Source organism: Peromyscus californicus, unplaced genomic scaffold, assembly GCF_007827085.1.
Source record: "Peromyscus californicus insignis strain IS unplaced genomic scaffold, ASM782708v3 Scaffold_5__1_contigs__length_169319896, whole genome shotgun sequence".
In the NCBI taxonomy this organism is placed as follows: domain Eukaryota; kingdom Metazoa; phylum Chordata; class Mammalia; order Rodentia; family Cricetidae; genus Peromyscus; species Peromyscus californicus.
In genome coordinates, this window is record NW_026294573.1 from 74,534,005 (window position 1) to 74,560,540 (window position 26,536).

At 39.1% G+C, this 26,536-nt stretch overlaps 1 protein-coding gene across 47 annotated transcripts in view; it reads left to right on the top strand.

The window, feature by feature from the left end:
- The window catches only part of Ptprd (protein tyrosine phosphatase receptor type D), a 2,293,154-nt gene that overhangs the window by 1,824,744 nt on the left and 441,874 nt on the right, over positions 1 to 26,536 (top strand). For 2 of the 47 annotated variants that reach the window (XM_052717069.1, XM_052717081.1), the window contains one exon: positions 4,315 to 4,464. The exons of the other annotated variants lie outside the window; for them this stretch is intronic. The gene's annotated coding sequence lies outside the window, so the exon portion shown is untranslated. The remainder of the gene's footprint in view (positions 1 to 4,314; positions 4,465 to 26,536) is intronic. 47 annotated transcript variants of the gene reach the window in all.

Genomic DNA, 26,536 nt, shown 5'->3' on the forward strand with positions numbered 1-26,536 from the left:
AACACCTGTTAAGGCAATGGAGGCCAGGTGCTGGGGGTTGGGGTGCATGTTCCTGCTTCCTTTACCCACAGGGAGGAGTCCGGAGATCAAGGACATGGCTAACATCTCTTCATTGATTTTAATTCCTTCTCTCCTTTACCTTACTCTTCTGGAGTCACTTCTGAAATTAATTACCAGAAAGTCAGTGCCTTAAGTCCTACTTTCAGCGCAGCCAAAATATTTAAAGATTAGAAGTTGGCAAATGAAGCAATCACATCGTCCTGAACACCTGGTGAACTCGTCTGTCTCCCTGTGGCAGTGGTCAGTTGATGCCAAAGACTGCCGCTTAGAGTGGGATAAACTTTACAGGCTCCCCTAGTCTCTGCGCAGTCGGAAGCTCTCTTTACATTACCAGTCAAGTTCGAGAAGCAGAGGGGGCAGAGACCTTGGATAACACTTGCATTGAGTCTTTCAAGTATAAGGAGAACTTTTCAAAAGAAGGGAGGGGAGAAAGATTTACATGGCAAAGATAATATGTCAAAGCCAAGGAGATATTCATGCTGTTTGTATCCTGGAAGGGTTGTGCATGTTTGATAGTTTTCCTTTTCAAAGCTCACACTATGGCAATTCGATAGAGTTATGCAGTACTTGTTTTCATCCATTACAAAACACATGACAATCAGCAGTGATTAATTGGATCATTATACAAACAGCCCTATAGTAATAAGCTCCCATTGTATGGCAGGGAGGCATATGCTCATCATATCCATTAGGGCGGCACTTTGGCCCAGGGGCCTGATGAATTGGCCTGCGTTTTCTTGACACACAGCTGTCACAGTGGCTCTGATAGCAGGTGATAGTTCTGTTAGAACATGTCAGCTTGGCGCTTATCTCTCATGACATCTATTGAGGGAAACTCCCTTTTAGATTTGATCCAGACAATGACCTTGATATTCCTGGTGAAGAATGAAGGCTCACAATTATTGTTTCATGATGGAGAGACTTGTAGCTGGTGCCTCACACCCGTCATATCAAATTATCAGCCTGAAACTGGCAATGTGATGATGCTAGTTCTTGACAATATGGCTATAACTGCTGGGTTTGTACACATACTAAACCTTCCACCAGCTCTCTTACAGGAATACAGTGAGGTAATGTGTGTCACTAGGCTGTCAGATGTGTTCACAGAGACTCTGATGCTGTAGATTAACATCTGGTTCAGAATAAGATCCTTAAGGAATCATTATTTGGTTCCAGGAAATAGGAAGAAAATCAGTAGTTTAACTGATAGGGTTTTTTTTTTTCTTTTCTTTTAAACAAATTCCAGGGAGGCATAAATGAAAGCAAACCTGATCTCTAAAAACTCTGCTCAGTATTGGGTTCCTGGCTTCACTGTTGAGACTATGAAAAGTTGGAAAACTTGCTTAGGGCCTGGAAGCTTCCATTGTCTCATCTGTGAAGTGGAGATGCTCCTGCCGGCATGGCTTCTTAACATTCTGTCAGTTAGTTGTAAGAGCACTGGAAGAAGGTTTTGGTTAGTTAGAGAATATATCAACATATAATTGTAATATTGTATTAGTTATTTGAGTATTTAAGTATTTTTAAGTATCAAAATGTGAAGTAAAATAGTGTTTTGAAACTATTATTTATTTTAAAGACAAAGTTTTGTTATATACTCTATGCTAGAGTCAAACTCAGAATCTAATTGTCTCACCCTTTTTAAAGCTAGGATGATGCCTGGACAGTGGAAATGTAGATGGAGTATAGAGTGCTAGAAAAGGCATCAACCAATGAGGAAATGTACATTTGAGTACCAGAGAAGTAACTGATAGCTGGTAACCTTGCACATGCCATTTCCACTCTTCTTTGTCCTATGGAACTGTTATTCCTGGATTTTCTCCTGTTTTCCTGTTCTCTGGCTGGTGACATCGTTCCTCTTCCTGGCACTTCTTTCCTCTCACAGTGGTCTTTCATCATTTCTCTGTGATCAGGATATTCAAATCCTTTGTCTATGTGTAAGTCTGTACTACATCATTGCTCTATGAAATGTCTATGAAAATGCATGTCTGAGGCTCTACATCCGGAATCTGATTCAGTGAATTTCAGTCTAGTTCCAAGGATTCAAATGTTTATTTACATCTCGTTTGAATTTGATGTAAATGGTCTTTTGAAAGGCCTGGGTCCTGAACATACATTACTAAAATCCAGTGGTAATTTATAGAACCATATGAGATCCAGCATTTTCAAGATGGTATGGCATAGACAATTTATATAATCAAGGATGTTATTGTTTATTATTTTAAGTCAAGTTGGTAGGTTTACCTCCATCACTAAGTTGGCATTACGTAAATATGAAGAGCCAACCAGCTCACAAGGATTATTGAGTGTTTCTGGAGTGTAGCATAGAATATGATGTGTTTGAACACTTAGTTAAGATACATTTTTTAGTGGGTGTTTTTCTTTGAAAGCATCAGAAAGCCATACATGCTTTTTTTGTGGGTACTGTGAACTTTTTTGATGGTAATTGAGAGAGGAGGCTTATCTTAGAGTTTTATTGCTATAAAGGGATGCCATGACCACAGCAATACTTATAAAGGAAAGCATTTAATTGGGGCTGGCTTACAGTTAAGAGGTTTGGTCCATCATCATGGCAGAAAGCATGGTGGGAAGCATGGCAGCACACAGGCAGACATGATGTTACAGAAAGGAGCCAAGCAAGAATTCTATATCCAGATTGCCAGGCAGCAGGAAGAAAGAGTGAGCCACTGGGCCTGGTTTGAGCTTCTGAAATCTCAAAGTCTACCCCCAGTGACACATTTCCTCCAACAAGGCCACACCTACTCCATCAAGGCCACATGTCCTAATTCTTTCAAATAGTGCCACTCCCTATGAGCCTATGGGGGTCATATTCATTCAAACTATTACATGACCCCACAAAATTTTCCCATTCTTCCAGCAATCTTGGTAAACTGTGAAGGGATATGTTTATGAGTTGGAGGCTTAGTTGAGTGAGAGAGCATAGGGCCTCCTCTTTCTTCTTCTCATTCTATTGCAGAAGTAAGTTGTTCAGGGCTTTTTGCTCCATGGAGGCCATTTGAACTATGAAGTCTAACACCCTGTTGCTGTAGCCACATTCCTTGTCATACCAAGAGATCAACTTGACTATGTGGTCACTGAGGGCAATTCCAGCCCCAGCATCAGAGATAGAAGAGTAACTATCACTGTTAAAAATTCTGAAGACAATCTGATCCTCAGTATAGTCCAGTATGCCCCTTAGAGGGCTCTCTGATGCCTGCTTCACCACTCTCTTGATGTAGTCATACTTGGCAGCTTTCTTCACGTGTCAGGTCAGATCTATCACACATACTTTGTAGGTAGGGATGCATGGTGCCAATGAGATTCCTATTCAGCTATTGAATAACCTTACCTGAAGCATCAATAGTGCCAATGGATTCAGTGATGATGCTTTGGGCAGTCACATAGTCATCAGGGCTCACCACAGTTTTTTGCCAGTGAAGGCAGGGACTGTGGTCATGAATCCTTCAATAATGCCAAAGTTGTCATGATGACCTTTCCCAGGAAGCCTAAGCAGTTGGTAGTGAAGGGGGCATTGTTGACAATCTTGATTGAGTTATCTCATGATCCATATCCATCACTGACATTGGGACATGACTGACATTGGGACAAAGGGCAGAGATGACGACCCTTTTGGTTCCACTCTTTAAGTGGACTACTGCTTTCTCCATGGTGATGAAGATGCCAGTAGACTACACAACATATTAGGCTCCAGAATCAGCACATTTGGTATTGGTATTGGAGGATGGTGATGACCTGCTGTTGATAGCCTTCTCATTCATAGTCTTGATTGTTCCAAGGAACTTGTTGTGGGTGGCATCAGATTGGAATATAGATCATGTTGTGAGGTCAGTGAAGGGAACATTGTTGATGACAGTATTCACTTTGCTAGAGTAGAAGACAGCCCTGGTGACCAGGCACTCTATATAGCCAAATCCATTTCCTGTGACCTTTACCACTGTGTCTCAAGGACAGGCTGGCACTGCATGAGAAGATGTGGCTATCTCTGGAATGGGACAGAATAGACAGCCAAACCACATACACTTTCAAAATTCTACTGGCACATAATCTTTGGATTTGGTATTTCATTGTAGTCAAAGTTGGTGAGTGTGGAATTGCATTAGGCCTTCTCATGCAAAAAGACTTGGTGATACATTGGCCATATCTTGAAGGAAGCAAGTGGGAACAACATCAGTTGCTTTCGGCTAGCCTTCATACCTTTGTAGCCACACTCTTACTTTTTCCCCTTTTTACTTGCAGATCCCAGATCAGTTTAAGGAATGAAAATCAGATGCTGTGGTAGACTTTAAAGTGGTGCCCAGGATAAAGGAGTACAGCAAAGTCAACTGGGGACTCTATACCAACTTGTATTGAATACATCAGGTTTCCATTACTCATCAGTTTCATCCGGTACAGTGTTTGGATTTAAGATCCTAAGCAATGTGTGCCTTTGTATTAGGTGTGCATGTAGGATGTATGCAGTGGGATGCACATTGGTTAGTTATTAGCTGTTTGCTATTGCTTCACACCCCCAGCCATTCATCATGCTCATTGTATGCTTCATTAGGGAGGTGTATCTCTAGGAAAAGTGGAAGGACCATGGATGTGAAAGACAGTACAGCAGCAACAAAAAAATCACTTCAAACCTGAGGTTATTAAGCCACTTCAGGTTCTGAATAACCATAGAAGGCTTTCTGCATTTTATTTCATAAATTTATTACAAAGGAAGATGGTTAAGATACGAGGTGAACTCTGACCAAACCCGTATTTTTTTCCTAAAAAAAGCAAAATTGTTTATAAAAAAAGCAATTCTAACTTTATTAACCATTCACAATTAAAATTACCCATAGAGAGATTTAGTGAAACTTTCTGAATAATAGTTCAATCTCTCCTAATGTGCAGTTCCTTTGTTTGTGTGATTACAGTGATTATAGTGTTCATTAGTACTGACTGGGTAGGTGCAGTGGCTCATATCTTCAGATAAGCTATGGTCTGTGAATTCTCACAGCTTCTATTTTCATCGGCTTTAAACCATACTTCCCACTCCTCTCAGTGTCAGCAGTGATTCCTTTAGCATAAATATTTTTATCACTGTAACTGTGATGGAGCAAAGACAGTTCCTGGTTGTTCTTGCATTCTAGTTGTCCTAGTTATCACTCTGCTGACAGAATTGGGTTTCTGTTTCCATGGACTAGGTTATGTCAGTGTGAATGTAGTTTTGGTGCCTTCAGATTACATCTCAGCACAGCAGTCAAACAGAGGGAGCAGGTCTGGATGCTGAACTTGAGTGAAGTGATTTTAAAATATGTTTTTAACAGCGATCTGAATATATCTCTTATCAAAACCCACTTAAGCAAATGCGATGTCTGAAATGTCTTAATGGCTTCACAGTTTGTCAGAACAGGAGAGTGGCCCTGCCATTCTTAAGTCAGCCAACATGGCAATCTGTGCTGTGGCCCTGCCTTGAGCAGATACACTTGAGCACTCACCAGGCTTTGTCAATATGTACTTGATATTTTCAGGTCATCTCAGAGCATGAACTTTTGAAGCTACACGACTCATAGAACCTGAAGGTGGTTCAATTTGAGCGTGGCAGGGACTATTTAAATCTCTGGAGGGGCCTTGATGGTAGCTTTGAATATGTTCATTACACATGAATATAGATTCTCTGTTTTAACAAAATCAGATGGTTGTAGTTTGGAATTTGAACCCAGTTTACTGGCAATGTTTTTGAAAGTCTTTGAAAATGTGATATTTATGTGCACCCAAAGATGCCCCAGTTATCTCCAAAAATAACCAGCAAAAGTATATGCCATAAATCATGGCATGGACAGCCAAAAGGCTTCCCTTCTCTGTGTCTATTCATGAATCTTCTTTTGTTTGTATTACAATTGAGTTTTATAGTCATCCTCTGTAATTGTCAGCCACTGCCTAAGTTGCTTTGTGAGCTTGAACTACTCAATTTATTAAACTGTTTCCCTACTATAATTTGGATCATACCAATCTCAGATAATTGTTATGAAATTGAGAGATAGTAGGCCTTGAGTAAACAGCATCTTGATTAGTTTCCCTTTTTCCTTCTTATATTTTTAGAAGCTAAGAAGGGTTCTGATACAGCAGTGTTGGCCTGGTGGCCACAGGTCACACAAAAGGAACAGAAGAAGAGTTTCTGCCAATGGAGAGACAGAGTCACTTCTGCCTCCCCCTCTCCCCCGTTAAAACAGAAACAGAAGACAAGACAAATTTTGGTTGGGTATAGTCACCAAGGCTTTCTTTAAAACCTAGAAGGCCTAGGTCCCTAAGTCCCGTAAGCCATTTCTGTAGTTAACACACTTTCTACATTATTTTTTAAATATGAATTTACTCACCCGTCTTCTTCATCAGACTTTGAACATTCAAGACCAGGGGTCATGTCTCAGTTACTCTTCACTGAACTAAAACATGGTCAGTATGCAAGGTCTTTAACTTAGAAAGACGTAGAGGTAAACTATTCTAAACTAAAGCAAAAACTAAATGCCAGATGCCACAGCAATAAGGATAGCTGTTTTAAATACATCTGTAGTTTTATTAGCAAGAGAAAAAATGGATTTAAATAATAAGGGGGAAATCAACTAGATGTAAAAGAGCAAACAGTTTGGGTTTATGTTTTAGAAAATATTTTAGTAATAAATATTTTTGATAGGATTCTTTGGCATTTGGTGTTTTTCTCTTTTTCTGTCAAAATAGTTGTCATGAGTAGGGCTATCAAATATGTCATATTTTGATAACATTAATATGACTGCAAGTAACTCAGAGGTTAAAGAGGATGCTGTAAGATATAACTGCCAGCAGAAGCTGAAAGGGTGGATTGTTGTGCTCTGTAGATGAGCTTTCAATTGAATTCAGTTTTCTGATTGGCAAAACTAATTCCATTTGATTTTATAATTCATTATAAGTGATTCATTCTTTCAATTACATTACAGGTTAATCTGCCTAAAAACCATTATTATTATTATTATTATTACTATTATTAGTATTAATTGAAGTGTGCATTTGTTCAGATGAAAGAAGAGAAAATTGTCCACCGACACTGGCAGGTGTGTCCACTGATCTATAAGGAAAACGATAGCTAACCAAGGCAGTAGTAAATCCACTGCTTGTCGGTTACATCACAAACATGTTTTCCCATAACCCTCTTTACTTTCTGAATCGTCACTTTTTATATGAGAAAACTGAAAGTCATAGTTTCTCCAAGATCATATAACTGTTAGTTTTCTGGGTGCTATCCCTTCCTGCATAAATGCCCGTAGTTTTAGCATCTTCACATCTCCTTGGAAGGATGGAAAGAGAGTTACACTTTGCTATTGGAAACACTTGCTGCTTTTGGGAATGTCGTGCACCCAGTGTGGCCTGTTTACAGGTACATCCAGATTTCTCTCAGGCACCCAAACTTCTATAGTTACTTACTTTGTCTGTCTCTCGTTTTACTTTTTTTGTGTGTTTTCCTCTTTTGACTTTGGAGTTAGAGATATCATTAGGAGAAGAAGCTGCGAATGTTCTGCCATATGACAGTTAGGCTTGGCTAGATAGGTCTGTTCGCCTATTATTGTTAACGAGATAAAACAGAAACAGTCTCAGGACTCCTGTGTACACCTCGTTTCTAGAAATAGAAATTTCTACACTTTTTTTTCCACCATTTCCCCTCAATGCACTGACATCTTCAGAACAGGAAAAAGCTGCCTCAAGTAATCCTCATGACACTATGTGTGTGGATGGCTGGAAAAGTTAGAAGTCCTCAACAATCCCAAATCACACTGGGAGTGTGGTGGAGGTGAAAGCCAGGGAGGATGCAGATACAAAACACAGATGGAGACCTCAACCTATTGTTTCCAGATTGGAGTAACTCTCTCGGGGGGATACAGAGCTAGAGTCAGGTACTGGGAGGATGAACACACTCAGTGGATGAGTGTGACTTCTTGAGAATGAGGCCCCCATGCCATGGAATTTTTCATCTTTGATAGCTTCTGCATGAAGTGTAACCAGAAGATTTTGGATGAATGGAAGGGATGGGTGAGATGAGGGATTCTGGAAATGGGCTGGGATGTTCCAGTGAGTGGGATAACTTCTCTTTTCTATCCTTATGTGAGGCTTTCTCCTGGATCATGGCATTAGGTACATGATAGAAATAGCCAGTTGGATAAGGATAATGAAATAGAGATGGCATTGTAATTAAGCAAAGGGCATTTTAATAGGCCATGTTGGTCTCAGATGGCCAGGGCAGTCTTTCTTGTTTTAGAGTTTTTGAGGTCACATGGTATCCCCTCCAGAAGGGTTCTGTGGTTGTTTCGGCTCTTCACCTTGATGGTATCTGCTTTTCTCACAAGTCGACCTAGCAAACCTCAAGGATTTAAGAAATTAACTTTACCATGGATGCAATTGACTCCAGTTGTGAAATGGAATCAAGGTTTAATATTGGCATCAACAAATAGTATGTTAGAATTTTCATATCCTTTTTCTTCACATTATTTGAGTGGTATGAATAAGAGAGAATTATCCAATTTAGCTCTTCCCTTCTCACCCCCTTTTTCTTTTTAGAGTGTTAACATTGTTTATAGAGAATTGAGATAATACAATCAAGGGCTAAAATGGAAACTCAGGGGAAGCTAAACATGATAGTGGTAATGGATGACCCTTATCTCACATTATCAAACAATTAAAATATACTGAGAATGCACAAATATTTTCTAAATATCAGTGAAATAAATAACTAAGCACTGTTTTAAACTCTCACAGATAATATGAAAATGTTGGGTTTGTTGTGTATAGCAATGGACACGAGCTGCTAACTACTATTTGAAGTGACAATAGCTTCCAGTGCTTTCTCTCTTGATCCATCTGAACATCCAAGACTAGAAGGTAGTAGCACCTCCTGTTACTATGTACTTGTGAGCCTGGCAAGAGAGGAACCGGCAAGACAGCGAAGATGAGTGTGATGCGGAGGTGTTAGGCTTTAGATGTTTCATTTCTCCTCCTTGAGAAAATGAAGTCACCTACTGGTTTACCAAGTCGACAGATGAAGAAATTAGATGAAGCAGTTTTTTATGCTCTAGTCCCCCAGCACTGTCACTCAAATCCAATTTGACCCAGAGTTCCATTTTTGCAAGTTTTTAGTAGTATAGGCCTCTGGCAGAATATACCTTGGCCAGTTTAGAGAAAGACTGAATAGTTCATGTAAAACAAAATAAGAATCAATTGTCTTGAAAAAATTCTTACAGGCTTTTTAATACACAAGAGACAAGAAACGAAGTTAGTATGCATGTGATGGCAGGCAGCCTCTGGATACTTTTGATGTTTATATGTACTTATCCGGAGTAGGGAGAGGAGGGTGGAGTGAGAATGGCTGTGGTCCCAGAGCAGCATGCTTGTGCAGTTTTGCAAACTCATGGATGTCAATATTTACTTACCATCTCTCTGCTAAACAGTTATTTTAGATTTCCAAAAGAATTCTGTTAACATCTGCTTTGGTAAAGTAGGAATTTGGGGCTTGAAAGTAAAAATAGGTTTGTTTTGTGCTTCTGTTTATTTATTTTTAGTTTGGGTCAGGGGTTCAGACTGAAGTGGCCAGATTTCCTTTAAGTACCATTACCTGATGAACCATCTCTAAGGATCCGAATTTTTTTTTTTTTTTCTGAGAAAAATCTTCCCTGGATCGACTGGGGTCACATATCAGTCAGTGTGTATGTTTGTGTGTGTGTGTGTGTGGGATGGTGGGTATTAAAAGTGTAATTAAGTGGGAGGATTTCTCTGCAGAGAGCTGCTAAGGTAAATAAGAGTGATGGCTATTCATTACAAAGTGCACCTGAACATGAAAGAAGGAAGGCTAAATGTTAATTGAAACCGACAGTATTGGCTGCACTGTCTTGATTGGGGAGGCAGCCACATTTTCACTAAGGCCTTTGAGCTCCATTGCTTCTGAGTTTCATTTCTGGGAAGAGGGGAGCAGGATCCTTTGCTAACATTAAAGACATCAGAGCTTGCAAGATAATACTCCTTTTTCCTCTGCTGGTGTTTCTTAACCTGATTCCACCCTTCATTTTTCTTTATCACTGGGCTACATACTTGTCTTACAAATGATACAATTCCTGGTCTCCTCAGACAAAACCAGAAAGTCCCTAAAGGGTTACCCTGAGACAGTTCTCTTTAATGAATATTTAGCTGGACCCAAGGATTCTTTCTCAAACCAACATAACACAAACTGTAGGAAGCCTTTAAAGTGTTACAGAAACCTTGAAGTCATTGCCACCGGAGGACTAGTGATAATGCATGGCCGAAAACAAATAAATGGATTCATTTTGAAATACACAAAACTTCGAGAGACCAATTAGTTATGTAAGAGAAGTATTTCATTAAAACACATAGGACTTTAATTAGCATGAACTAATGCACATTCATACTCAGTGCTTCATCATTTTTTGAGTATTTTATGAATCCCCATACTACTGTAAGGAAAGCAGAGTTGAGCTTCTGTGTCCACCTTCACACATGAAACCAAAGATTCAGTCCTTATTTGATTTCTCATAGGCACTTAACTGCAGAAGGAGACAAGAGCCTCTATGCTCTGACTCACTGCTCTTTGTAAATTTATATCAATGAGAAGTCTGATTGAAACAACTGTGTTTATATGAGATTGCTGAAACTCGAGTGGGAGGCACGGTTTCAGATGAAATATATTTAACTACCTGCAAATTTCAAGGAGGCTCAGCCTTTTTGTACTAACTGCTGAATGGCAGGCAGCCTCCATGAGCAACACTTCACATGGAGTAGGTGCCTAGTAAACAGTTGCCAGATGAATGGATGAGTAAGAACGCCACAACTTCTAGATAGTTTGCTGTGCTCTCTCTCGAATGCATCAGGAAGTCACTATTACGATGATTCAAAGTGACTTGAGTAGAGTTACACAAGTCCTCTATTTATAATCTTTTTCTGCTAGCATCAGAGTGTCTCTGCTGATTTATTTTGCTTAGATCAGCAAATTTAGAGTTGTTTGGTTCTGCATTCCTTGAATAATCCCTACTAGAAAGCATTATTATCATTATTATCTGCATCCTTAACTTAGGGGTGTAGAATGGCACTATAAGTATGACTGAAACACAACTCCTCTAAGAAGTTTGTGTGTGTGTGTGTGTGTGTGTGTGTGTGTGTGTGTGTGTGTGTGTGTTCATTTTGGTTTGTTGGTACAGGGTCTCATTTTGTATACCAGGCTGCCTCAAGCTGAGATTGCACTTGTGTGCCAGCATGCCTTACAGGGGTTTTGATGGAGATTGTTGGCTTGAGCTCTGTTTTCTTATTCCTTTGTCTCTCTCCCCTCCCTTTCCCCTCCTCCCTCACTCCCCTTCCCTCTCTTTCTTGCCTTCTTTCTATTTTCTTCTCCTCCTTTTCTTCTTTGTCATTGTTATCGTTGCCATACTTGTCTGTTGTTATTATTGAGAAAAGGGTTTCTCTATGCATCCTAAATTAGTCTCATACATTCTGTTCTCCTGCCTCAGCTTCCCATGTGTAGGATTTACCGGCATGCACCACCACACCTGGTTTCTTTGTCTCTCTTAAAGAATATATGGGGTCCTGAACTTAATGATCCTGGGACCTAACCTACATCATCAAATTGTTCAGTTAATTTAAAGAGCATAGTAATACTTAAAAAAAAAAAAAAACAAAAAAAAAAAAACAAAAAAAAAAAAACAACCAGGCCGAGCAGTGGTGGCACATGCCTTTAATCCCAGCACTCGGGAGGCAGAGTCAGGCGGATCTCTGTGAGTTCGAGGCCAGCCTGGTCTACAGAGGGAGATCCAGGACAGGCACCAAAACTACACAGAAAAACCCTGTCTCGAAAAACCAAAAAAAAAAAAAAAAAAAAAAGGAACAGGAAAAAGGAAAACAAAACATTGCCACATTAATACTTAAATATTTAAAATGTTCAAATTATCATATACTGACTAAAGTATAAAAAGAGAGAGTTCTATTCAGTAATATATGAAGGGTGGGATTCCATGTAATCACAGCCTGAGATATTTTATACAACTTTGGTTTGAGCAGTGTTGAGCTCGATTTGCATTCTACTTCAAGAAAACATTCTACTAAACTTGTTTACTGAGCAGGTGTAGACACAAAATGAATAAATGCACTTAGGAATGAAAAGACATATTTGCCCTTCTCTAGGTCTCCACAGATTAACAGAACCATTGACAAACGCACAAAGTCTTTTAATACAAGCACAATGGTATGCTCAGTTCAGCCTGTGTACCCTGTGAGACTAGTGAGGCACCAGGTGAGAGAGAGGTTGAGAGTTGCATGGCCATGGATGAGGGAACATCTGAGAAGTTATAATCATCTGCCATGGGTGCCTGTCTTGATATGTGAGTCCTGAAAGGACTTTCCCCAGCTGCATCGTGGAGTGATTAGGCACGCTTTGTGCATGTCATCAAGTTTCCTCTTTGGTTCTCTTACCACTTGCAAATACCTACATTGGCACAGAATAAACAGATCACAATTAAACAGTCTATTTATTTAATAACTTTGGAAAATGAATTGAGAGAGAGAGAGAGTTTGGAATTCATTCCTAAAGGAGGTTTCCATGATACTACATATTATAGCTTTGGCAGAACTTGGGCAGATTTCTTGCTCTAACATAATCATGTGGGGTTTATGTCCTGCTATAGTTTGAACTTGTTTATAATATGAGCAAATTTTGGGAGCTTTAAGTCTCTTGAATATGAACTAATACTAAGGAGTACCACGTGATGGCAATTTTCAGTTTACTGCAGATGGCTAGGGATAGAATGTTTCGGTTAATCAAACATTAGAGTAGCTTAGAGAGTACAGGATTATTTTGCTAGGGTCATTCAAGTCCATTAACTAGAATAAAACAAATTTTTTTGGCATGTAAAATATTGTGAGCATATGTGAATTAAATTCCATGTTTATTCAGAAGTCCCCTTCAGGTAGTAGGGAGGTTCTGGGTTATCAATAGAGGCACATGATTATTCTCTGTTTAGGTTTGGCTATTTGGCATTTCTAGTTATTCCAATTCTGGATAATTTTTATGCTCGAGTTTCTTAGCCATAAGATTACAGCTCTTGTTTTGAGTCTAAGAAGATCCAGGATGTCAGTAAAATAGGAATCATGCTGTTTTAAAGCCTATTATTGGGATGAGGATTTGACTTGATAACTTACGTTAAATGTAAATTAATGTCACCAGATTAGAATACTGTCGATATTTACAGAGATTTGAAAAGTTTATTATTAGGAGGGAGAAATAGTCATATGTCATATTTCTACTTCAGAGTCACATACTCTGGTGTCTAATAAACATTCCAGGCTGTAGAATGCTCAATTGAAGGAATTGGTAAGTGAGGATCGTTGTAATGAAATGAGGTTAGTTTCATATCTGAGTAATATTTTCCATTAATATCAATGGTGAAATGTTCCACTGGCCCCTGCTAGTTCCTAATAAAGAATGGTTTTCAATTTTACATATTTAGATATCCCTTCCCAGGAATTTAACATTCACATTCTAGTATTATTAAAATTTACTTACACCTTAGCAAATAGGAATTACAGCAAGCTGAACACAGAAGTGCATACCTGTAATGCCATCTCTTGGAGGGCAAGGATTGCAAATTCCAAGCCAAGCCTGGGCTACATAGCCAGGCCCTGTCTCAAAGCGCTAACACAAACAAAACAAATGAAGGCAGTTCCTCACTGCTTGCCCTGGTGTTCATGTGCTCCAATGTTGTTTTCTGACTTCAGTAAACTTTTCAGCTGTGGTAGCAGTAGTGGGCATAGTTGACTTCAAAAGGTCTGTTTGTTTTCATTACAAACATCACTTGGCAATTAAGGTATTCAGATAGGCTTCTGAACTTCAAGTTACAGGATCTTTCTCCCCTTTTGAAACATATGAGATAGCAGTGCCTTATTATTGTTATTGTTATTATTATTATTGTTATTATTATTATTTTACTTTTTATTGTTCTGAGACATGGCCTTGCTATATACAACCGGGCCATCTGGAGCTTGCTGTATAGACCAGACTGGCCTTGAATTTATGGTGATCTTCTTGACTCTACCTCCTGAGTGCTAAGATTATGAGAGTGAGGCATTGCACTTGTCTAACTTTTTATTTTTAATTTTAAATTGAAACTTGATGGTTTTGTTTGTTTGTTTTCTATATGCTTTGAGCTTAATTTTTGTTTTATTTTGATTGATATAGGATCTCATTATGTAGCCCTTGGCTAGCCTGGGAATCACAGAGATCCACATACCTCTGCTTCCTGAGTGCTGTGATTAAAGGAGTGTATCACCACAGCCTGCAGTTGAGTTTATTTCATGTTAAAGAAAATACATGAAGAAACTGTTGTAACTCCACTTTTAGATCTGTTGTATAACATTGCTGCCCACAGCAAAGGTTACCATGGGTAATCTGGATTCTGGGATACCCCTCAAGAATAAGATTGTGTATTTTCTAGCCTTAAAATTTTAGGCTCTTAAGAATCTTTCAGTTTATTATTATTTGAGCCATGTTAAAATATTATTGATATGATAGAAAACCATGTAATGATTGATATTTAAATTGTTCTTTTATCAGAAGCCCTTTGTATAGTGATGCTAATAACTTTGTGGAGTTAATTTCCCATTTATTTGTTGTACTTCATAGGTGAGCCATTTTATTTTGTCATTTAAAGTCAACATAGATGTAGGTAATAGAATAATGGAAATATTTTCCTATTTTGGATTTGCCATAGAAATTGTAATGAGAACTTAAAATGACTTCTGAAATGCTAAACTGCTTCACTTTCAGGCTAAAGGATATAAGAAATTAAAAAAAAAACTTGCATATGTGCTAAGAAGATAAGCAATTTTGTGTTAAGGTTGGGCCAAAAAGAATTTGTCTGGAAGACCAAACACTGACTTATATCCCTTTTGTAATGTCAGTCATAGGCCATTGTTCAAAGGCATTCGAACTGTAGTTTGTATGTTTAATCAGAAGTGCAGGTATCTTTACCCAATCTTTAGCTGTCATGTTGGTATTCTCTGATATTTATGTTTAAGAGGTTTTCACTTGTGTATGGAAACACAAGTTTCAGGTAACAGTTGCCTGAAAAACATGGATGGAACATGCCAGAAGATGGTGTTGGATCGATCCTCTTGAGCTGTAGGTGCGGTGGATGTCTGTGAGATACCCAAAGTGGATGCTGAGAAGCATGCTCCAGTCCTGCAAAAGAGTAGCAAGTGCCCTTATCCAACCTGAACATTATCTTTTAATTTGCTTTCTCAAGTTCTTGGAATCAAGAGACACATCTATATTTTATACTAGAGGGAAATAAAATTTTGGCCCTCAAATGTGGCTGTAAAATTATCGATTACGATAAATTGTACTAGAGAATTTCCTGTAATTATTTGAAATTCTTTCAGAGTGGTGGATACATATAAAAGGCAATTCTCTCCACAGCTTGACAACAGTGTAACCTAATGGGCAGCAGTATGTGAAATGGGTTTCAGTGTTTTTGAATTTCCACACTTTCTGATTCCTCAATTACATCCTCTTCCCCCATGAGCTAGACATGTTGCACTTCCATCTGCTGTGTACTGTGGACGCGTCACATTTATTTTTGTAGGATATTTTTTAAATGAGTTTGGGGAGCAGCTGTTTCTGCATTCATGCTTGCCTTCTTTTTCCTTTGCACATATAGGGGGGTGCATCCCTGCTGTCCCTGGTGGGGTTTGCATATCTTTGGTTCAGGCTGCTGCACTGTAATGCCTGATAATGGGAAAAATGCACCCAGCAAGCTTTTTCCTTAGTTCCCTAGTATATTTCCGTCAATAGCACAGCTGTGCTGCAGGGATCTGGCTAACCCACCAGCTCTTACTAAGTCTCCCTAGGATATTTGGGTGCAAAGCAAATCTATTCAAATCTTTCTCTCTGATGCTTTCTGATTCAAAATCAGAAGTGTCTCCTGAAGTCTCATTTGTTAAAATTGGTCACTGGACGGACTGTGGAGGTCCTATTAGGTGGTGGACTCCAGCAGGTAGGGCTACTGTGAGGAAGTTAGGTCACCTGAAGCATGCCCTTGAAGCAGGTCGTGGGACCCTGAGCATTTCCTGTCTCTGTCTTTGCTTCTCTGCTCTCTGAGGTTAACTTTTTTCTCCAGCACATATTCTGTTCCAGGACATTCTGCATCCATGGTATTATGCTCTGCCACAGGGCCCAAAGCAAGGAAGTCAACTGACCATGGACTAAAACTGAGACAAAATTGGCCATTCCTCCTTATTGCTGTCTTTTTCTGGAATCTCGCTGCAATAGTGGAACAGAAAACACATCCTCTTAATCTATCCTGTGCATCCACATGCTGCATTGACAGTTACTGGAAGAAATTGGTTTGCTATTGTCCAAAAATGGAGCATTTCAGCTCTGTTTTCCACTTAAGAAGTGACTACAACAGGTAATTTCACACTTTCCAGATAATTCTCACACATTTCTTGCCTCATTATCCACCCAGTCTTGATTTTCTGTCTATCTCATGTCTGAGATACATATCAAGGAGGGAATGAAGATCTGGGTATTTACTACAGATATTCTCTGCCCTGAGCACTTGACATCTTTTAAAATGTTACCTTTTGAAATGGCCCTTAATCTGAACACATGATTCAAAAGAGTTGTTTGCCTTCTATTGTCCATCCATTAAAGTGGCTTCTCCAGTAATGCTGAGCACCTTAGTTCCTCAAGTCCCTTTCTTCTCTGTCATCTTGCAAGCTTGGAAAACAAATCCTGATCCTCCCTTAGCAAATTCCTCAAGTCTGCTTTCCCTCTGCACCCCACTGTTGGTCTTCGGCACATGTACCATTTTCATTTCCTTGTGACTGAACTGGACTTCCTGGGGATTCTAAGTCTCTTTGTTTTAATTCACTCTGCCTATAGGTAACAGTTGCCTGAAAAACACTGATGGAACATTCCTGAGCTATCATACTTTCAGTGTCTAAAGTAGCACTGCCGACTTGAAACTAGATCATCCTTCCTAGTGATGGGGATGCTATCACATATATCATATAGTAAAGTGATGCAACTACTAACCATTGTGGCTCTCAAGTACTTGGCATATAGGTAGTTAGGCTAAGATCCTGTGTGTGAGTGTATGCTTGTGTGTGTTCATGCACTTGTGTGAACACACTCAATATTGTTCCATGACTTGCAGGTAGAAATCAAAGGACAATTTGAGAGTCAGTTTTCTGCTTCAACCAAGTGTAAACAGAAACTCAGGTCATCAGGCAAGTACCTTTATCTTCAGAGCCATCTTACTGTTACTGGCCCTCAAATTAAAGTTAAAAGTTTATATAAGCCAGTGGCTGTCATATTGGACAACGCAGGACTTTAGGATACAGTACTGCATTTCTATTTTTATTATGGTTTTTGTGTGTTGTGTATTCTTGTGTAGTACATGCATGTGAATGTAGGAGAGTGTGCTTGTGTGGTGCATCCATGTAAATGCAGGAGAGTGTGCTTGTGGGTGTGCATGCAAAGGCCAGCAAGGTGTCAGATACCTTCTCAATAGTTCTTTGAGTTATTGTCTTGAGACAGGGTATCTCACTCAACAGGAAACTTGTTTTGACTATGTTATTTGGCCATGGGGTCCCTTGAACCTTCTGCCTCTGTTTCACAATGCTGAGGCTACCAGCATTCTTATTCCTCTCCAACACTTTACATGGGTGGTGGAGGTTTGAATTCTTATTCTCATACGTACCCACTGAGCTATCCATCCAGCTCCCCAACCTTTCCCACATATATTATATATACAATTGGTATGTTCTAGTTAATACTTTGTAACCTTTTTTACCCTAATGTGTACTAATATTAAAAACTGTTATTGTGTGTGCATGTGTGTAATATGTGTGTGCTGATACGCATTTTTAACAGCCTGTGTATTTGTAGGTCAGAGGACAACTTTTGAGAGTCAATTCTCTCCTTTCACCTTCAGGTTGGTTCTGGGGACCAAACTCAGGTTCTCAGGCTTGTGCACAAAACATGTTTAACTACTGAGCCATCACCTACACTCGAAGAAATACATATTATCTTGTGATTAAGATATGCTTAACATGGTCACATGTATGCAATGGTTGTGTATTGATCACCAATTGTATATAAAGAATCATAAATATACCTATTGAATAAAATACAAGATTTCCAAACGTTCTGGAGGTAGCACTCTACTGACTGAAAAAGACGATGTTCAATAAGCAACACACATGGAAAAGCAATTCCATAGGGGATTAGGAAGGGATAGGAAAGTAAAAGGCAGACTGGGCAAAAGAGGAATGGGATGGGTGTAGGTTGTAATGTTAAAGAGGGTGTTCAGGGTAAATTTCGTCTGAAAGCAAAGGTTTGAAGGAAGTAGATTTAACTACTAGACATGGAGTGGTAATGCATTCATTCTAGATAGAGGGAGAATCAACACCAAAGGCCGGAAATGTACCTGGGGGAAATGTGGCTGGGAATGTAGAGTAGGGAAATGTGGAGAGGCAGTGCAGATGGAAATAGAAGAGAGGAGGTGGACTTGAAAGAGAATTTTAAAAACCTTTTCAAGTAAAAAGGGATTAGGAAGAGTTTAAGTAGAATGGTGTCATGAGGTGCCTAACTTATCTTTGAAAAACAATCACTGGCCAACATGGTGGTGTTGTTAGTGGATAAAGAGAGGTGTGGGAGGCCCAAATGAAATCAGGGTCCCTATTGGGAATCTCTTTGCTGCACAGGCAATTGATGCTGGTGTCTACACATGCATGGTAGCAGCAGAAACAGTGCCTGAACCTGTATGATACTTGAGTGCTCAGGAGCTTCCAGTGAGGGTGGTCCAGAAAGGCCGGCCACTCAGGCTTACTTCTCATAATCCCCTCTTCCCCCAGAAGAGAGAAAGAACCATTATTATTATGCATATAGTGATTTTATAACCATCTTTCTTCATGATTTTATCATCTATAGATGAATCTCTAAATAATACAGTTTTGTTATTTTTGTTCTTTAAAACAGAATAAAATTGTCTGCATTCTTTTCATGTGTCTTTGGCACAATCCCATGTTTGTATGGTCTGTTGATGTTTTTGCAGTTGTGCAAAGTATCTTCCTGCTCTTGGATATACAGTGTTGCATTTGTATAAGCATTCACACTTTTATATGTTGAACTGCTGAAAGATATGTGTGCTCAACTTTGGTCATTTCTGAATAGTTCTACTCTGAGCACTGTATATGTATTTTGTTGTACATGAACACGTGTCTGTCTCTCACTGACAGTAGAATCATTTATCTTCCCCTGTATTTAATGAGCACTAGGTCTCTTTTCTTGGGAAATGTCTGTTTATGTCTTTTGTGTATTTTTCTACTTGGGCACCACCATTCTTTTGTTAACGTATAAGACTTCTTTATATGTTGTTAGTATCTTCTCTTGCCAGTTGTGTGCACTCTAGATATTACCTAGGTAACTTGCTATTTCTTGTTTGGTTAAAGGATATTTAAAATTTTAATGCAGTCACATTGGTTGGTCTTTTCCTTTATAGTTAGTTCTTTTCAAGTGTTGTTTAACATATCCTTTTCTGCCTTTCAACAGAAGGACACTCATTATAAAAGTTGTATAGTGTGAATTTTTATGTCATGGTAGTCAGTCTACTTAGAATTAATCTTTGTATGGTGTGAGGTGGGGGTATTTTCACTGTTCTAGAGGTGACAGGACCTCGGAGAATGGAGCCAATAAATAACTTGGACTAGAGTCTCATGCAATAGCCAACTTTAGCATCAGACACTTTATACTCTAAGGTTAAGAGAGATCACACAAGTAAAGTGTAGAATCACAAGGGCAAGTCACACATGGCTAACAAGCCAAAATAAACCAAATAACAGTTGCAGGTTGTAATGAATAATCTAACATAGATTCACTCCCATCTAATACACCTGAGGAGGGCACAAAAACACATTCCAAGAACAATTTCATATTTTTGAAGAAACTGAGGAAACAAGACTCTTGTCTTGGTTTCTCAGAGTTTTCTCACAAACACTGAGAAATCCCCTTACACACCTACATTCTTGAACTGTGTTCTGAAAGGGTATGAATTTTCTTTTAATTTTTTTCCCCGATTTAGAATGTCTATTCTGTGTTTTTCTATTTATTTACAAATAATTGTTACTATAACATTTAAGTAATAATTTTTAATTTAATTTAATAAAAATAAAATTTTCGTTGTGATGATAGTAATAATTACTGTTTTTGAGACAGGATCTCACTGTGACTGGCCTATAAAGTCATGATATAGACCAGGCTGTCCTCAAACTCACTGACGTCCACCTGACTCTGCCTCCTGATCTCAGGAATTAAAGGCATGTGGCATGACCTTGACCCATTACATTATTTTTGCCTCAGGGCTACTACTAATCCTTCTGCAATGTAAAACAAATGTAAAACAATTGTTTTACATTGCTAAACCACCTCACAGATACTTAGAGGCTTCCTTGTAAGTAATGGGCTCTGAATTTAGCCAATTAAAAAGAAATGGTGATGACAGGAGTTGGTAAGATGGCTCTCAGAATTATAAGGTTGGGGTGTAGTCTGAAGTCTAGATTGGAATCCTAGCACTGTTTGTGAACTGAAGCGTGTGTATTTCTCATAGAATAGGTTAGTATGAATTAAGTTTACTAACAGTTCCTTACTTCTTGTGCATTCCACAGTATGGAGGCTATGCCATTCATATTTCAAGTTTTCATTAACATGTTTGTGTTTTTCTTTTCTTTTCTTTTCTTCTTTGTCTCATGTAACCCAAGTTGGCCTTGAACTTGTTATGTTGAGAAGGCAGAGTTTGAATTACTGATCCTCCTACCTCTGTATCCCAAGTGCTGGGATTATAGGCATTTGTCAGTACTCCTAGCTCATTGACATGTTTTGGAACAAGTTTCCATAAACAATGGCAGATTCTATTGCAAAATGTGGCTGCTAAGGAAAAACTTAGCTTTCTGCCATGCTTTGGTTCCATAGTAGTTCCATCAGTTAGAGCACAAAGTATGCTTATGCCTCTGTGCATGCCCCATATCACATCTGTCTGAAATTCCATTTGAAATATGCCTATGGCTCTGTGCACCTTACAAAATCACATCTGATTAAGATTTCCCCCTTGCCTAAATTGACAGCTTTGGTAAAGCTTTCCTACTCATTCTGGAAAATGCCATTCTCAACATCAAGGGGCCTCTGTGACTGCTGCCTACAGGAATTACTGTGGCTCAGTTATACTTCTGCTTCTGCTATGAATTCTGCTGCCAGTGTGCTTATGTGATACTGACAAAGTCCAAAACCCATGGAATTGGTGTTATAGGAACAACATAATATTGCACAATAGATTAAGATCACCATAAACTTTCAAATAGTGCATGTTGCATCATTATTAAATAAGTAAGTGGTCGCTAAAATTGCATTCTTCTAAGATGGATCTGAGACAGCTGGATTGACTCAGGCTATTTCCTTTCATTTACTGTTTCATTTCGTATTGGAAAAGAATTCTATCTTGTTTGAATGATAAGAAATGTCAATAGTGGAGGTGTTTGTTACCATTTCCCCATCATAACCTGTCCATTGTTAATTCTAAGGAAGGTGTGTTTGGGCTAACTTTAAGAATGTCACAGTCTATCAACTAAAATATATCCAATGATGTTTTTCGACCATAACCACAGCACACACACACAACCTCTTCTTACTTAATTTAATTGTCTTAAGTGAATTTTGAATTCTCCATGACAGATGTGATCAAGTCCAGAATGTTTTTGCAATGTCCTGTGATTCTGCTCAGCTGTAATACAGAAAAACACTGTCAGAAATGACAATAATTGAGCTGGTTTGTTTATTTTTTAAAGTTAGCAAGCAACAACCTCTTAGAAATGGAAATGGCTTTTGGGGTAGGGTTTAAGAAGTTTCAGAAAGCAATGGCATATAATCAGAAGGTAAGATTGCTTCTCTAGAAGAAAGTACACCCAGAATCCCCACCCAGTTTGACAGGTTAGAGTAGCATGTACAAGTGTGCTGGGGAGTATGGACTGAAAGAATAGGATCTGCAGAAAAATGTGAGGAGATGGAAGGAAAATGCATGGCAGCCGAGGATCTAGTTGGTACTGTCGTTTTTCTCACTCCCTGTGGTCTGCCCGGTGTCCTCCTTCTTTTCCTATCTGCCATTGCAGTAGCTCTGTGACATAGCCATCTTGTTTCAGCCCCATTTTCCTACTTTTCCCCCACTTACGGGGGAAAAGTTTTATGCACTTTTCAATAAGCATTGAAATATTCAGAAAAGACAAGGTTTTATTCACATACCTTGTCTTCCACTTCATGGAAATCAGTGGTTCATTACTAGAGACACCCTTGTTCTAGATATGAATAAAGTAGAAACAGGCACAAATTATACATGCCAAATGGGTTAACATGAGATTGATTGAAAGGGAGATCATGCTATCACCATATTTTAAGCATTTTTTGAGTTTCATACTTTTGAACAACATTGTGATCATGTGGATGCCTCCATTATCAGCTCTTATTCTTTCTACTCTCTGAAGCCCTTCTTCCTGACTAGATCCCCTCCTACTATTATGCTATGTGTGTGGTTACTGTGTTTAATTAGTTATTAAATAAACAGGACCATGTGCAGAAGACTATTTGGAACATAGACAACATGCCAGTGGCTATAACACTAAAGAAAACAACTCCCAGCAGCCAGTAAGACAACCATTAACTGCCAGTAGCACTTCAGGAAGAGGTGGGGGAGCTCATGAGGCCCTCTACCATCTGTCATGTAATATTGAAGGGTGTAGCTGGAGTTTTCTCCAGTCCTGCCTGGGCCCGCAGATGCTCAGACCTAAATAAACACACAGAGGCTTATATTAATTACAAACTGTATGGCCTAATGGCTCAGGCTCTTGCTAGCTAGATCTTACATCTTAAATTAACCCATTTCTATAAATCTATACCTTACCATGTGGCTTGTGGCTTACCAGTATCTCTACATCTTGTTTCTCATGGCAGCAGCTGGCAGCATCTTCTGACTCAGCCTTTCTCTCCCCAGAATTCTCCTTGTCTGCTTATCCCATAAAAATAAAATCAGCATTTTATTTATCAACCAATCAGAGCAACACATTCACAGCATACAGAGCAACATCACCCATCAGAAGGGGTCAATTTTGTGCAGGTCCAGCGCAGGTAGCCACAGCTGCTGTGAGTTCATAATTCCAATGGCCATGCAGATCTAGAAGATCTCTATAACCTTCATCTCTTCATTTTTTTTTTACCTCCTTTCCACAATGGTTCTTAGAGGGGGATACAGATGGTGAACATGCAGCAGTCATTTGTTCTTCACACTGTCCAGGTATGAGACTCTGTCACTTCTAAAAGAGTCTTCTCTGACAAAGTCAGAAAGCAGGATGAGTCTATTGGTATAGATATAGATATAAATAACAATAAAAACATACAAATGTTTAGGTGGAGTTTGATTGCATGCCCATTTAGCAAAACATCAGTAGTAGATGGCTCTGCCCAGGGCCCATTACCCTCTTTAGCCATGGGCTTTTGCATGTATTACAGAGCCAGGCTTGAGTTATTCACTCCTGTAGACCAGGGTCACCCTCAAAACAGCAATGCCACTCTTGTACCAGAAAGTTGATATTGTAGCATGCAGGGTCCAAGGCTGGATAAGATCATATAGATGGTTTCTCTGCCGCAGTACTCTGCATAACACTTCTAGCACTGTGAAAGCTATCCAGCAGGAAGGAAGCTTCCAGCTCAATTCTAGCTTGCTTTGTCTGTCTAAAGTCAAAGAGATTGTCATTGTCTTTAGTAAGGAAGAAGATGAAGGATGAAGAGGGTGGTGTGCCCATTTCTAATATCAGGGAAATAATATTAGTAAAAGCAGCTTTGACTCAGTATTGCTGTTGTTCACAAAAAGAGAAGCTGAGTTCTTCTAGATATGTTGAGTTGATGGCATAATTCAGATGAAGAAGCACCATGCTCTAGTGTTCTACAGGCACTGTGGGAGACCACATTCCAGCTATATTAGTAGTTCTCAGTCTTACTGATGCTCTAGCCCTATAATATAGGTCCATGTGTTGTGTTGATCCTCCAACCATAAAATTATTTCATTGCTACTTCATAACTATAATTTTGCTAATGTTATGTATTGTAATATAAATATCTGAGATACAGAATATCTAATATGGGGTCGTAAACCATAGGTTGAGAACCACTGAGTTCTAGGGCTGTGTATGCACTGAGCTGTTTTTAATGTTTTTCTTACTATGCCTCAAAGATTTATTTTAATTTATTTTAAAACTTATTTGTTTATTTTATATGTTTGACTGTTTTGCCTGAATGTATGTATGTATGTACACCTTGATACATGCAGAAGTCAGAATAGGGTGTCAGAAACCCTGGAACTAGAGATATAGATGGTTGTGAGCTACCATGTGGGTGTTGGGAACCAAACTCAGGTCTTCTGCAATAAGCACTCAACCACTGAGCCATCTCTTCAGCCCCAATATTTATTTTATTATATATATTTATTATTATTTATTTTATGTGTATGAGTATTTTGCCTGCATGTACGTATGTCTATGAACCTCATGTGTGTGGTGCTTCTGCAGGCTAGAAGAGTGCATCAGATCCCCTAGAACTTGAGTTATAGACTTAAAATGTGAGCTGCCATGTGGGTGCTGGGAATTGAACTGAAGTCCTCTGGAAAAACAGCCAGTGCTCTTAACTGCTGAGCCATCTCTCTAGCCCTGTATCGTATTATTTTGATCTTATGTGCGTCTGTGTGTAGGTATGCATATGTGAGTGCAGGTGCCTAATGAGTCCAGAAGAGTACTTGGAATCCGTTGAAGTCACAGGTGTTTGTGAGCCACCTGACATAGGTTATAGGTGCTGGGAACTACACGGGTCCTCTGGAGGTACAGTCATCTCAGGACAGATAATAGACTTGGCCATCAAGAATCACTTTATAGTTCTTTGTGGAAAGGCATCCACTTTTACTTCCATGTAGCTTCAAACATGTATTTGCAAATTTTTGTATTTTGACTCTAGGACAAATCCAAAAGCAGATATTGTCTAACACATGCACAAGTGGAAATGACCACAATGTTAGGTTTCATTAATTGTTTTAGCTGACATTGTAACATTTTCTATGTTGCCTAAGAAAGGCAAAATCAAATCATATTTAAAGCAGGCAGTAATGCTGTTGGCCTGGGCCATAAATTTATAAATGATGCCATGGTGTTTGCTATAATAATGTTCCCTTCACTTTCTCATGCTCTACATCAGTATTTGAGTTGCCACTAGTGGTGAACAATGCTCTCTCTCTTTCTCTCTCTCTTTCTCTCTCTCTCTCTCTCTCTCTCTCTCTCTCTCTCTCTCTCTCTCTCTCTCTCTCACACACACACACACACACACACACACACACTAACTGAAGAGCCTTTACAGGCTATTCTGGTATTCGTGATCCATCTGTAACAATGAGAGACAACTTTTGTACGGTATTAAGAGAACGTGCTATTTAGTAAAAAGCTAATAGCTTTTGTTTTCTTGCTAGTATCCATAGACATTTCCTGATTTTTCTTAAAAAAAAAAACAAAAAACCATAGTGTAACATAGAATAGTTTCTGTTTTATTTGTTCTTTTGCTTGTTTCTGTTTGTAGTTTCCCTAAACTGACTCTAATCTTAACTTACCTATTACGAAACTTTGCTTCAATGCACTTGAAGGGCTGTGCACAATGTAACTACCATCCCCTTTTCAGCCTCCATGTGTGGCTGGATGATTTTTTCCATGCCCTTTATTCATTTGGCTAATTGACAGTAATTCTGTGGCATGGCTTTGACTTGGAGAGCTGTTGTGGTAGCCAAGGCCCTCTGCAATCTGGAGGCAGAGGAATTGGCAGGAAGCAGAAGGAAGGCGATTCAGATTGCAACCTTTTACTGAAAGTGTGAATACACACTATAGGTCATCCAAAGGATATTCAGGTTCGGAAAGAACCACGACTAAGGTAGTTTACCAAAAGGTCTTGTCTTAAGAAACAGTAGTCAGATTAAAACTTGTCTATATTTCCTTTGGCACTAATGAAAGTTACAGTACAGCCAGCGTGGAGGCTCCTGTCTGTGATAGTTCTGCCAGATTCCACTATAAGAGGGTTTCACTTTGGGAGATCAGCACTGTTTCCCTAATCACCGCCATTTCCTGGTTTCAGTCTCTTTAAAATATGTGCTCCCTCTTACCAGATTTCTTTTCTTGTGCCTTTGTGCCTACACACTCAGCCATGAGTTTTGATGGGCTGTGGGTGGCCTCCTCATTTCTATTGAACAGCTTCATAAGGAGCCCAGCTGTTCTCTGTCAAGGGTTTTCTCTTTTATTAGTCTCAGAAGGCAGGACTGGCAGGGTGCAGCATGTTGGTACAAGA